Consider the following 10,872-nt stretch of genomic DNA (forward strand, 5'->3'; position numbering starts at 1 on the left):
CTTAATTTTTTTTGAGAGGTTTTTGCTATAGGGCACATGTGCTCACCAGAAAGAGAGACAGAAGGTGAGAAATCACCCCCCAGGGTTATGGCCACGCCACAATCCCTTCTCCTCCATTCACCTCTTGGGATCTTGGACACACATGCACATGCGCCCAGTGTGAGTTCCAGCCACCGGGTCTGGGATGCGAACTGCGGTTGACTACATGGGAGTCCAGTGACATGGCCATTACACTAACTGCTGGTCTCAATACTTAAAATTTTTTTTAAGGTTACTTTCATCATAGTCCTGTGATTTAGGTCAAGGTTGAATAAAAGAATCACCCTTGAAAGGGCAACAGCCAAGGCTTCCAGTGAGATGACATGTCTTCCCTGTGAACACAGATTTTCTGGAAAAGTAGAATACTGCTTCATCTCCTGAATCGCGTGTCCTCCTGTGTCATTTATGGTGCATGGCCCAGTGTTTGCTAAGTGTATCATGCCATTTGTTTAAAGTAAGGAGTTAGGTCCATAATATTTTCTAGATAATATATATTTTTTTGAATTTTAAAAAGGCACCTACACTTTGAGATTTCAAAATGTATCAAAGATATACAATTGGGTCATCGGAAAAGTCATGATATGTTTTTCTACATCAAAGTGTGCTATGGAATTTCCAATGACCCAGTTATTTCAAGTGAATATAGAATTCCTAAGAGGAAGAAAGATTCAGGTAGTATTGAAAATTATACTTGGCAGATATTATTGGAGAACATGTAAGATATTTTAGAAATCATTTCTGCTCCATCTTTTATTTGGGACAAGTCATTTTTAAAAGTTTGAGTCTGTGAGTGATTAAGTCTTTTTAGACATCTCATTAGGCAGAAATGATTGACCCTGCAAATAAAACATGTAAAATGACAGAGGACTAGAGATTCATAAAAAATAAAAGAGCCATGAATTAAAAAGCATGTACACACACACACACACACACACACACACACACACACTTCATGTAGGACTAGCCCTGTCATTGTTGGCCTCTGTCCTGGATGTGCAGTATTAAGCTTAATAGTTTTCTAAGCATCTCAGCTACTATTTTTCGCATTCACTTCCATCCAGCTTTCCATTATTGCTGGCAGGACATCCTCAGGAATGTCTGCCCTGCTCAGGAGATGATCTGGTGCCAGCCTCTCATAGAGAATGAGAAAAAAATAATATATGTAATTTAGATTTTAAAAAATAGTCATATAATCAAATTGAGGAGGCAAAATGTCTTCAAAAATCTCAACGTCCTGAACAAAATTTTATTTCAAAAGAGCTGAGCTTTTCTGAAACACTTGAAATGCTTTACTCCATGAGTAGGCTTCTCAACGAGAGAGACCTTCTCTGAACCTCAGACTTAGATGACTATGTCAGTAAAACATCGCAGAGGCATCTAACGGTGCATGTACTTTTACAATTAGGAACTGGCTTTGCTCAAAGTAAAGTGAGACAAAAATGTCCTTGGATATATTTTCCATAGAAGCACCTGCCTTGGGTCCAACTACACATAGAAGGATTTTGGCACAATAAATTGCCTGACCCATTCAAGAGATGATATTTTTTTGGATATTGTTCATGGCACCTTTTATAGGCAATTTTTAGTGTTCTGTCTAGACTTATGTTCTGAGGTCAGCAGACAGCATTAGGATACTGCCCATTGGTTGAAATAAGAGAAGAGACAAGGAAATTCGAATTAAAGCCTCACCCTCTTTAGTGAGACTGTGTCCAAGACTACAGATCTTTTTGGGAGAGCACCTTTTCAAGAGGCCAACTATGTCATAGCCTACCAAATGAAAAGCCTTCCTGGCCAGTATTATCTTTATATCTTATAATACACTTTAAAATTCAGAGCAATTACACTATTAGTAAATGTCAAAAGCACCATCTTTGATGAGCAAAGCGTAAGAAGGTGATTTGGGTCATTAGATAAAACTACAATTATCTTTTGTTTGTGAAATATGTATGCATTTTTTTTTCTAGCCAGGTCAAATATCTTTTTAGTTTAGCTATCTTTGAATTCATAAGCATTGGGAGCAACTTTATAAATCATTCATCATTCCATGGGATATTTCCAATACCAAGAGGAATAATGGTGCACATCGACACGTGGTGTCCTGTCATTTGGTGACATTTTGAGTGACTCTAAGAAGATCACTCCACCTACTGCTGCACTCTACCGAAGTGGTGTGTGCCAATACAGTCATAGTCCTTCCATCAAACTTAGTCATTAGAATGTTAGATTTGGGGATCAGTCTTATAGGTTTGAACCTGCAAAGAAAGATCTGAATAAGAAAAATTGTCATGTCTTGGAGAATCAATTGAAATTCTTACTCTAATATTTTTAAATTTTAAATGTATTTATTTATATTCATTCACTGTACATCATTACAGTATACAAAATGAGATTTTTCCATCCAGAATACACTGTGTATTGGTTCAATCAAGGATATTACTTACATGTTATTGCCAACAAATAATTTCCCATTGCTTCTTATATATTTTGTTCCCCTTCCCCAATTCCCTACCTCTCACTCTCTGCTATTTTCAACCCAATTGAAGTTGTTTCTCTGATATTTAAAACAAATGCTGATTATTTATATCTGATGTGCTGGTCATGTACTTTAATTTTTTTTATCTAATTTAACCCTTGGTACAATCCCAGTTTTCATATGAATATATTCAAGCTAAGAGTTGTTAAATTATTTGACCAAGAAAGCCCAGCTACTAAGTGCTAGGTGATGACTTGGATCCAAATCTGACTAAAAAACTCATGTCTTTAGCCCATGGTACAAAGCTACCTGCACCATGTTTATTATTTTTCTTTTGACATTACCCCAGTTTCCAAAAAGATTATAGTACTTTATGTAAGGTGCTTTTAAAATCTCTAAAAGTGTGCAAAATTATGTCTATATTGGTAAAGGTATATGTATTTCTTCTAGAAACATGGGACATAGTATCTATCAGGTTCTCAAACTTATCCTGACTCAAAAATAGTTAAGAATCCTGACAAAGCAGTATTTTTGTAACTAGCAAAGGGTGCCTTTCACTCTAAGTAACGAAGCAGGGAGCTGGGCCATGGTGCAGACACGAAATAAATACAACATTCTTTGAGAGAATCCCACATGGGGAAGTTCCTGCCTCAAATCCAGCAACCTCCCTAAGTACACTAGTACTTAGGAAAGTCTCCCCTGCTCAGGAGGTTTTGCTTATCCATGACCTGGGGCTGAACAAAGGCTGGGAGTGGATTGTGGCGATAGCAACCTTTTGAGGGTGTGCTCTCTCTCTCTCTCTCTCTCTCTCTCGCTCTCTGTCTGTTTCTCTTGCTCTTGGGAAAAATTAATCCAGATTATTAAAGCCTTTTTAAGGATACATCAACACATGTATAAGAGAAATACAAACTTTTTTATTACTTATATTTACATTGATAACATTCTATAGACTGCTGCAATTATAGAGATCTTCATGTTCTAAATTTACATTATGTCATGTTAAAAAAAAAAAAAACAGAAAAAAAGCCCCATTGGGTTCAAATTAGAAGTGATAGGAAATATGTACTTTATGTTCAGAATGTTTCTTGGAAAACACATTTTCTTCACCATCTATACACTGACGTAATGAGAAAACATGGCATTTTTTTGTGATGAGGCATTGCACTCATAAAGAGGAAGCTGATAAAACCAAAGGAAAATGATTAGTAAATCATGATGCTTCATGATAAGCCAGCTATATCAAACTGAGTTAGCATTTCTTCTATAAAGAAAATTAGAGGGAATATGAAGTCAAATAATGCCTTAAGATATGGAGAAATGACCTTCATTGAAGTTTAAAAATAATGAAATGCCTTTTTGATGAATTACAACCATTAATAACCGGCATTATACTGCAGTTCTTGTTCCAGTCAACTTAGAACTACAAGACTTATTCCATTCACGCTGTGATCAGGACCTCGTCATCACTTTTTTCTTTTTCTTTTCTGTTTTAGAGATTTTTGCTATAGGGCATGTGCACTCACCAGAGAGACAGAAATATAGAGAGCAAGAAATCATCCCCCAAGGTGATGGTCATGCCACAATCCCTTCTTCTCCATTCTCCTCTTGGGATTTTGGGCACTCATGCATGCCTACTTGGCACAAGTTTTAAGCTACTGGATCCAGGACTCGAACTGTGGTAGACTACATAGGAGTTAAGTGACATAACCATTACGCCATCTGCCAACTGATCCCTTCTTCTTTTTTAAAAGTTTCTTCTCTGAGCAAGAAATGGGTCGGAGAGAAAAGAGAGGAGAGAGAAAGAATATCCAAGAGGATCTCAATGCCACGATCCAACCCAGCTTCAGTCAGCCTTAGATCATGGACAGGAATGTGCCTACCATATTCAGAGATGTCTCTGGACTTGAACTGAAAATTTGTCTATGTGAGATTAAACCACAGAGTGTCACATTTTACTCTGCACCATCATTTGTCCACTTCCCCACTGTACGTTTAAATTCTCCTTTCATCTCAGTACATAAACATGATAAAACCTGTAACCTTCCCCTCATACATCTTCAAGATACTGACCTCCCTTTTCTTCCTGTCATATCCATAAGGAATCCAACTAGTTGCAATGCTCCTGCTGCAGTTACTGATAATGCTACCCTTATTGCCAATTTTCAGATTTCATCTACATAATCGTTCTATCGTTCTATTTTACTTTTTTTTTTTTTTTAAGGTTTTGCCACAGGGTGAGTACACTCACTGGAGAGAGAGACAGTAAGAAGGAAAGTGAGAAGTCACCCCCTGGGGAGATGGCAATGCTGCAATCCCTTCTTTTCCTGGGATTTTGGGGAGAGACAAGTGTACATACACACACACACACACACACACACACACATACCGTGTGATTTTCATGCCACCAGGTCTGGGATTCAAACTGCAGTTGGCCATGTGGTGTAGTCCAGTGCCTTAACCACCATATCATCTGCTGTCCTTGAGTATTCAACACTTCTAAACATGATCTCTTTTAAATTCTCTTCATTTTATTTCTATTGTATTATTACTCTTTCATTGTTCTTCAAGTTTGCTCTTGGCTCCAATTTAGCTTCTGTCATAGACTCATTTTCTTGTGCCAACTCCTTAAATGCCGGTGTCCCCCAGGGTTCTGTGGCTGGCTTTTGTCTTTTCTCATTCTATATGCCCTTCATGTGTCCTCCCATATTTTTCCAAACCTTGGTTTTCACTGTTTTTACAAAGAGGATTATTTCATGATGATAAGGGGTAAATTCATCAAAAAGATCTAAAATTCTCAAATTTGGTGCAAATTTATACACCTAATAGCAGAGCTTTAATATGTATAAAGCTAAAGTCAAGAGAGCTGTAGACTAGAAATAGCCGAATGTTCAATTTTTTTTTTTTGAGAGATTTTCACTGTAGGGCGCGTGCGCTCGCCAGACAGAGAGAGACATAGAGACAGAAAGCGAGAAATCACCCCCCCCAGGGGGGATGGTCATGCCACAATCCCTTCTCCTCCATTCTCCTCTCGGGATCTTGGGCACGCACGCACACGCGCCCGGCGTGAGTTTTAAGCCACCGGGTCCGGGACACAAACCGCGGTCGACTACGTGGGAGTCCAGCAACATAGCCATTACGCTAACTGCTGGTTCCCCCGAATGTTCAATTTTTGACAAAGGTCTTTAACTCTTTTCTCAATAATTGACTGAAGAAATAGAAAATTAGTATGTAGAAGATTTAAACAAGCATACCTTGACATCAACACTTACAAAACATTTATAAAACATTTTATCCTAAATGAGCAGATCATACATTCTTTTTTAAGTGCACAACATCAAACATTCACCAAAATGGCCAATGTACTGTGTTATACCCAGTAAGTTAGAAAAATTTAAATTACATAAAGGATGGCCTCTTACTAAAATTAAGTTGTTATAAATCAATAAAAAAGTTTTTTGATCATAAACTATTTGGAAAATAACATGCTTTTAAATAGCTCATTGAGAAAAAAGAAATCACAAGATAATTTTTAAAGTATTTTAAACTGAATGAAAGTAAAAATACAAAATAACAAAATCCAGGGATTATAGCTAAAGCAATAGCCAGAAAAATACAGCTTTCCATGCTTATCTTAGTGAAGCGGGCTGATATAACTTTGATCATAAACTATTTGGAAAATAACATGCTTTTAAATAGCTCATTGAGAAAAAAGAAATCACAAGATAATTTTTAAAGTATTTTAAACTGAATGAAAGTAAAAATACAAAATAACAAAATCCAGGGATTATAGCTAAAGCAATAGCCAGAAAAATACAGCTTTCCATGCTTATCTTAGTGAAGCGGGCTGATATAACAAGTAGAAAAATACAGCTTTCCATGCTTATCTTAGTGAAGCTAGCTCATATAACAAGAAGTAGAAAATCAGAACATCTGCATAGCTATTTAAAAAAAAAATTAAACTTGTAATTCAAAATTTTCAATACACGCAGAAAACTCTACAGTACAAGAGGCATCAACACCTTGGGGGTAGTTCCTTAGTCTCTCCTGCATTTTTCCCCCTCATACAACACAAGCTGGTTATGGTTTTGGTGATGAACTTCCAGAAAGGCAACATGGCTCATTCCAGGCTTCAGAAACGCCAGAATTTGTTTAGTTTCAAAAATGACAAGTTCAATAAAAGTGTTCAGACCAAGAAAATTAATGCAAAACTTTAATATGAGTGCTATAAAGAAGTTCTTGAATAGTGTGTAAAATATAGCATTCCAAAAGACAGTGTAGAACTCTTAACATATAATGTGGAGAACATTTGCCTGTGAACTTGACATTTGCTCAAAGAGTAGAAGGAAAGAAGACATTGTTGTTCCAATTAATGGATCAGAAAAGTGACATGGTGGTTAAGGCGCTAGACTCCCACATGGCCAACTGTGGTTTAAGTCGTGGACCTGGCAGCTTGCTTTCTCACTTCTCTTTTTTCTCTCTGGTGAGCACATGTGCCCTATAGCAAATTAAAAACAAAACAAAACAGAAAATACTGAAAATCCTCGAAGTCCCAGCCATAGAAGCTACAGAAGAAACTAAGAAAGTCAAAGGTTTTGATATTGAGTTAGATGACACAGAAGATGAAAATTGGGTGAATTAATATAACTATATTAAAAGTCAATTTGAGAACATAAAATTCTGACTAACAAATTTTGCCTTTGAGGTTTTCACAAAAAATACTGTGAAATCCTAAGGAGGAAGTAAAGAAAAGCTATAGAAAAGAGGCAAAATATTTATATGCACAATATAAAAATTGTGTATGACATTTGTATAATTATAAAACTTCCATCCAGGCTCCAATAGGTGACCTGGTGGTTAAGATGGTGTACTCCTACATGGTCAACCGTGGTTCATGCTCTGGATTTAGGCTTGAAAATCATGCCTCATGAATGTGGATGCATGCCCAAAGTCCCAAGAGAAAAATGGAGAAGGGATTGCAGCATGATCATCCCCTTGGGGGATGATTTCTCATTTTTTCTGTCTCTCTCTCTCTCTCTCTGGCAAACACATACACCCTGTGACAAAAATCTAAACAAAACCAAAACCAAACAAACAAACGAACACACAAAACCTTTCATCCAGAGTTTTCTCATAACACAGTTTTAAGTTTCATATGCTGGAATATCTGCCGAAACAAACATTATAATATCATACTACAGTTCACAGGAATTATTTCGATGAACATATTACCAGATATCAAACAAGATTCAGGATTGATGATTATATAAGAACTACCTCAAATAAAAATAAGATGATATTATTATGTTGCTAGCCTCAAAATTGGTCCTTGGTAAGTACCTTTTTTGGAGCAAATGACTTACACAGCAAAGGCCTCTTTAATTATGTTTGCTTGTTATAAAAGCAAAACTTCTATTTTATGTAATAATGTTTTATGTATAACAGTTTTTCATTGAAAATATATTATGTAAGTCATCAAGTTATCTTTACCTTGTTTCTCTTATGAAATATACATACAGAGCATGGAGTCAAAACATATAGTTGAATACATAATCATAAAGGAAAGGTGTCCACGTTTTTCTGGGTGAAGAATGTTGGCAATAGAAGCTTTCCACCAGACTCTCCCTCATCCCAAGTTCGTCCTCCTTCCAAGGATAGATACAATCCTGAATTTTGAGAATTACTTTCTTTATTATCCATGTTTGCACTCCTACATAATATAATTTAGCTTTCTCTAACTTTTGAACTCTTTGCTCTCTTTTTTAGTTTGAAAATTTTCAAATCTACGGCAAAGTCACAAAATAGTATGATGAAGCTTTGCATATACTTTACTTAGATTTTCAGGTCTTATTTCAGCATTTCACCACGTATTGATTATTTCTCAAAAGGTGGATGTGCATGCATTTTATTTGCTGAACCATTTCAAAATAAATGGCAAGCACTGTCTTTGAATTTATATGAACACATCAGAACCATGCAAGCTACTTCACATCGTTTAATTTTTTTGTTATAAAATGTGTGTGATTGATTGATGTTGTTGCGAAGCTGTAATTTGTTCATTTTACATGACATGTATGTACATATCAGTTTACTAATCCTTTCTGATGCTGAGAGACACTTGGGTTATTTCAAGTTTTTCCTATTAAAACAGTACTTTTTAAAAAAACAAAACAAAACAACAACAACAACAAAAACAACAACAAAACCAAGGCCTCGTTGGCCAATTCTACCATATATTTATATTTTTATATATATTTTCATACATCATTTTAGAAAAAGATGTGAGTACACTTCCCAGCTCATTTTACAAGTTCATCATTACTCTTTGTTCAAAACCAGATATTTGAAACAAACAAACAAACAAAAAGGACAGAAAACTTCTGACAAATATCCCTCCTATACTTACATATAAAATTTTTAGTGAAAACAAATTGTACGTGGTAACACAAAAAAGAAGACAATTCATCATGATCCTTTGGGATTTACCCAGGAAGCTAAGGTGCATTTACCCTTTAAAAATCAATCAGTATAATTCACCATAATAAAAGCATTAGAGGGGCAGCTTGTGGGATGGTGGTTAAGGTGGTGAGATCCCACGTGGTTGACTGTACAGTTCAAGTCTCTAGCGGGGACTTGAGTTAGGCACATGTGCGTGCATGATCAAAATCCCCAGGCACATAAGTGTACATGCCTAAAATCTCCAACGGAGAAATAGAGGAAAAGGAAGTGTGGCATTGTCATCCTCAATGGGGGATACTCTCTCACTTTCCCTCTCTCTGTCTCACTTTAGTGAGCACACATAGGCTCTAGCAAATTTTTTAAAAAATTTAGGAAGAGTCATATGATTTTATTAATAAATGCTATTTGGAAATGTATTTGACACAATTCAGCACCCATTCATGTTAAAAATTCTCAGCAAACTCAGGATAGAAAGGAACTTTCTCAGTAAGAAGTAAAGGCATCGATGAAAAGCTTAAAGCTAACATCATAGGTATTAGTAAAAGAATGAATGTTTCCCCCAAGATAACGAAGGAAAAGCCCTCTATATATACATATATATAGATAGATATACACACACATAATATAATGTTCTTTGTTGAAGATGAGGAATATGGTAATATCCTAGATTGATTATCACATCATTCACTGCGTACATGCTTTGAAAAGTCTTATTGTACCCCACCAAGATATAAAACAATTAAATATAAATAAGAAATTTTAAAGAAAGTAAAATTTCAACACAAAAACTTGGAAAGTAAAACCAAAAAATGAAAAAAAATATGTAAGAACTATACACTAAAAAAGCCCCACATAAATCCCTAAAGAAATTATAAAAACATCTAAATGTACATAGCAATATGTCATGTTTATGGATCAGATGGCTTAATATTATTAAAAATGTCAGTTCTCTTCAAACTGATTTATAGATTTTGTTCAAATATAAAAATTCCAGTAGAATTTTTAAAATAAAAATTGACCATCAGATTCTATCATTTGTGTGAAAATGTAAAGAGCTAGAACAGTCAATACAAGTTTGAAAATTAAGGACAGATTTAGGTAACTTATACTACCTGGTTCAAGACATGTAGAGCTGCAGTTACCAAGAAAGAGTGATGTTTGTGTTTGTATAATCATACAGACCAATAGAACAGAGAAGTGATTCCTACCCATATATAGTTATTTTACGTTTGCAAAAGATTCTAATGGAATTTAAAGGAAGTAAACAACAGTCCTTTCAACTAATCGTGCTGAAACTGAATGTACATTAAAAAAATTAACAATAATCCTTACCTCTGGCCTTATTGAAAAATTACTCAAATTGCATCAGATATCTAAAACTAGGCTGTGAGGTGTTTTTGAATAGGGGCCAACCTTGAGTGATTGCCTTAGCAACTTGCACCATGGAGAGAACACAGGTGACACATGACTTCTGAGGTTTTGCGACATCCTTCTGGGTCTTTTAATCAAGATGTTGTTTGAATCCAGCCATCATATTGTATGCAAACCCAGGGCACATGTAGGGAGGACACATGTGAATGTCCTTACTGAAAGCCCCAGCTATGATTCCAGCTAAGAAGACATATTAACCATCAGACATGTGAATGAATGGACCCTCACATGATTTCATTCTTTCCCCATGTTCTTGTTGCCCCAGCTGACATTGAGTGGCGTTCATCAGGTTCAGCTCAGATTGCAGATTCCTGAGCCAAATACATGGGGTGACTGTCTTCAGCCACTTAATGAGGGATATGTTTTGTTGTAGAGTAACAGACAACCCAAACAATCTAAAAGCTAAATGCTAAAACTTTTTCTGAGAAAACATAGAAAAGATATTCATAGTTAAGACTGGACAGATTTATTAA

Source organism: Tupaia chinensis, unplaced genomic scaffold (genome assembly GCF_000334495.1).
Source record: "Tupaia chinensis unplaced genomic scaffold, TupChi_1.0 Scaffold000541_1, whole genome shotgun sequence".
NCBI lineage: Eukaryota > Metazoa > Chordata > Mammalia > Scandentia > Tupaiidae > Tupaia > Tupaia belangeri.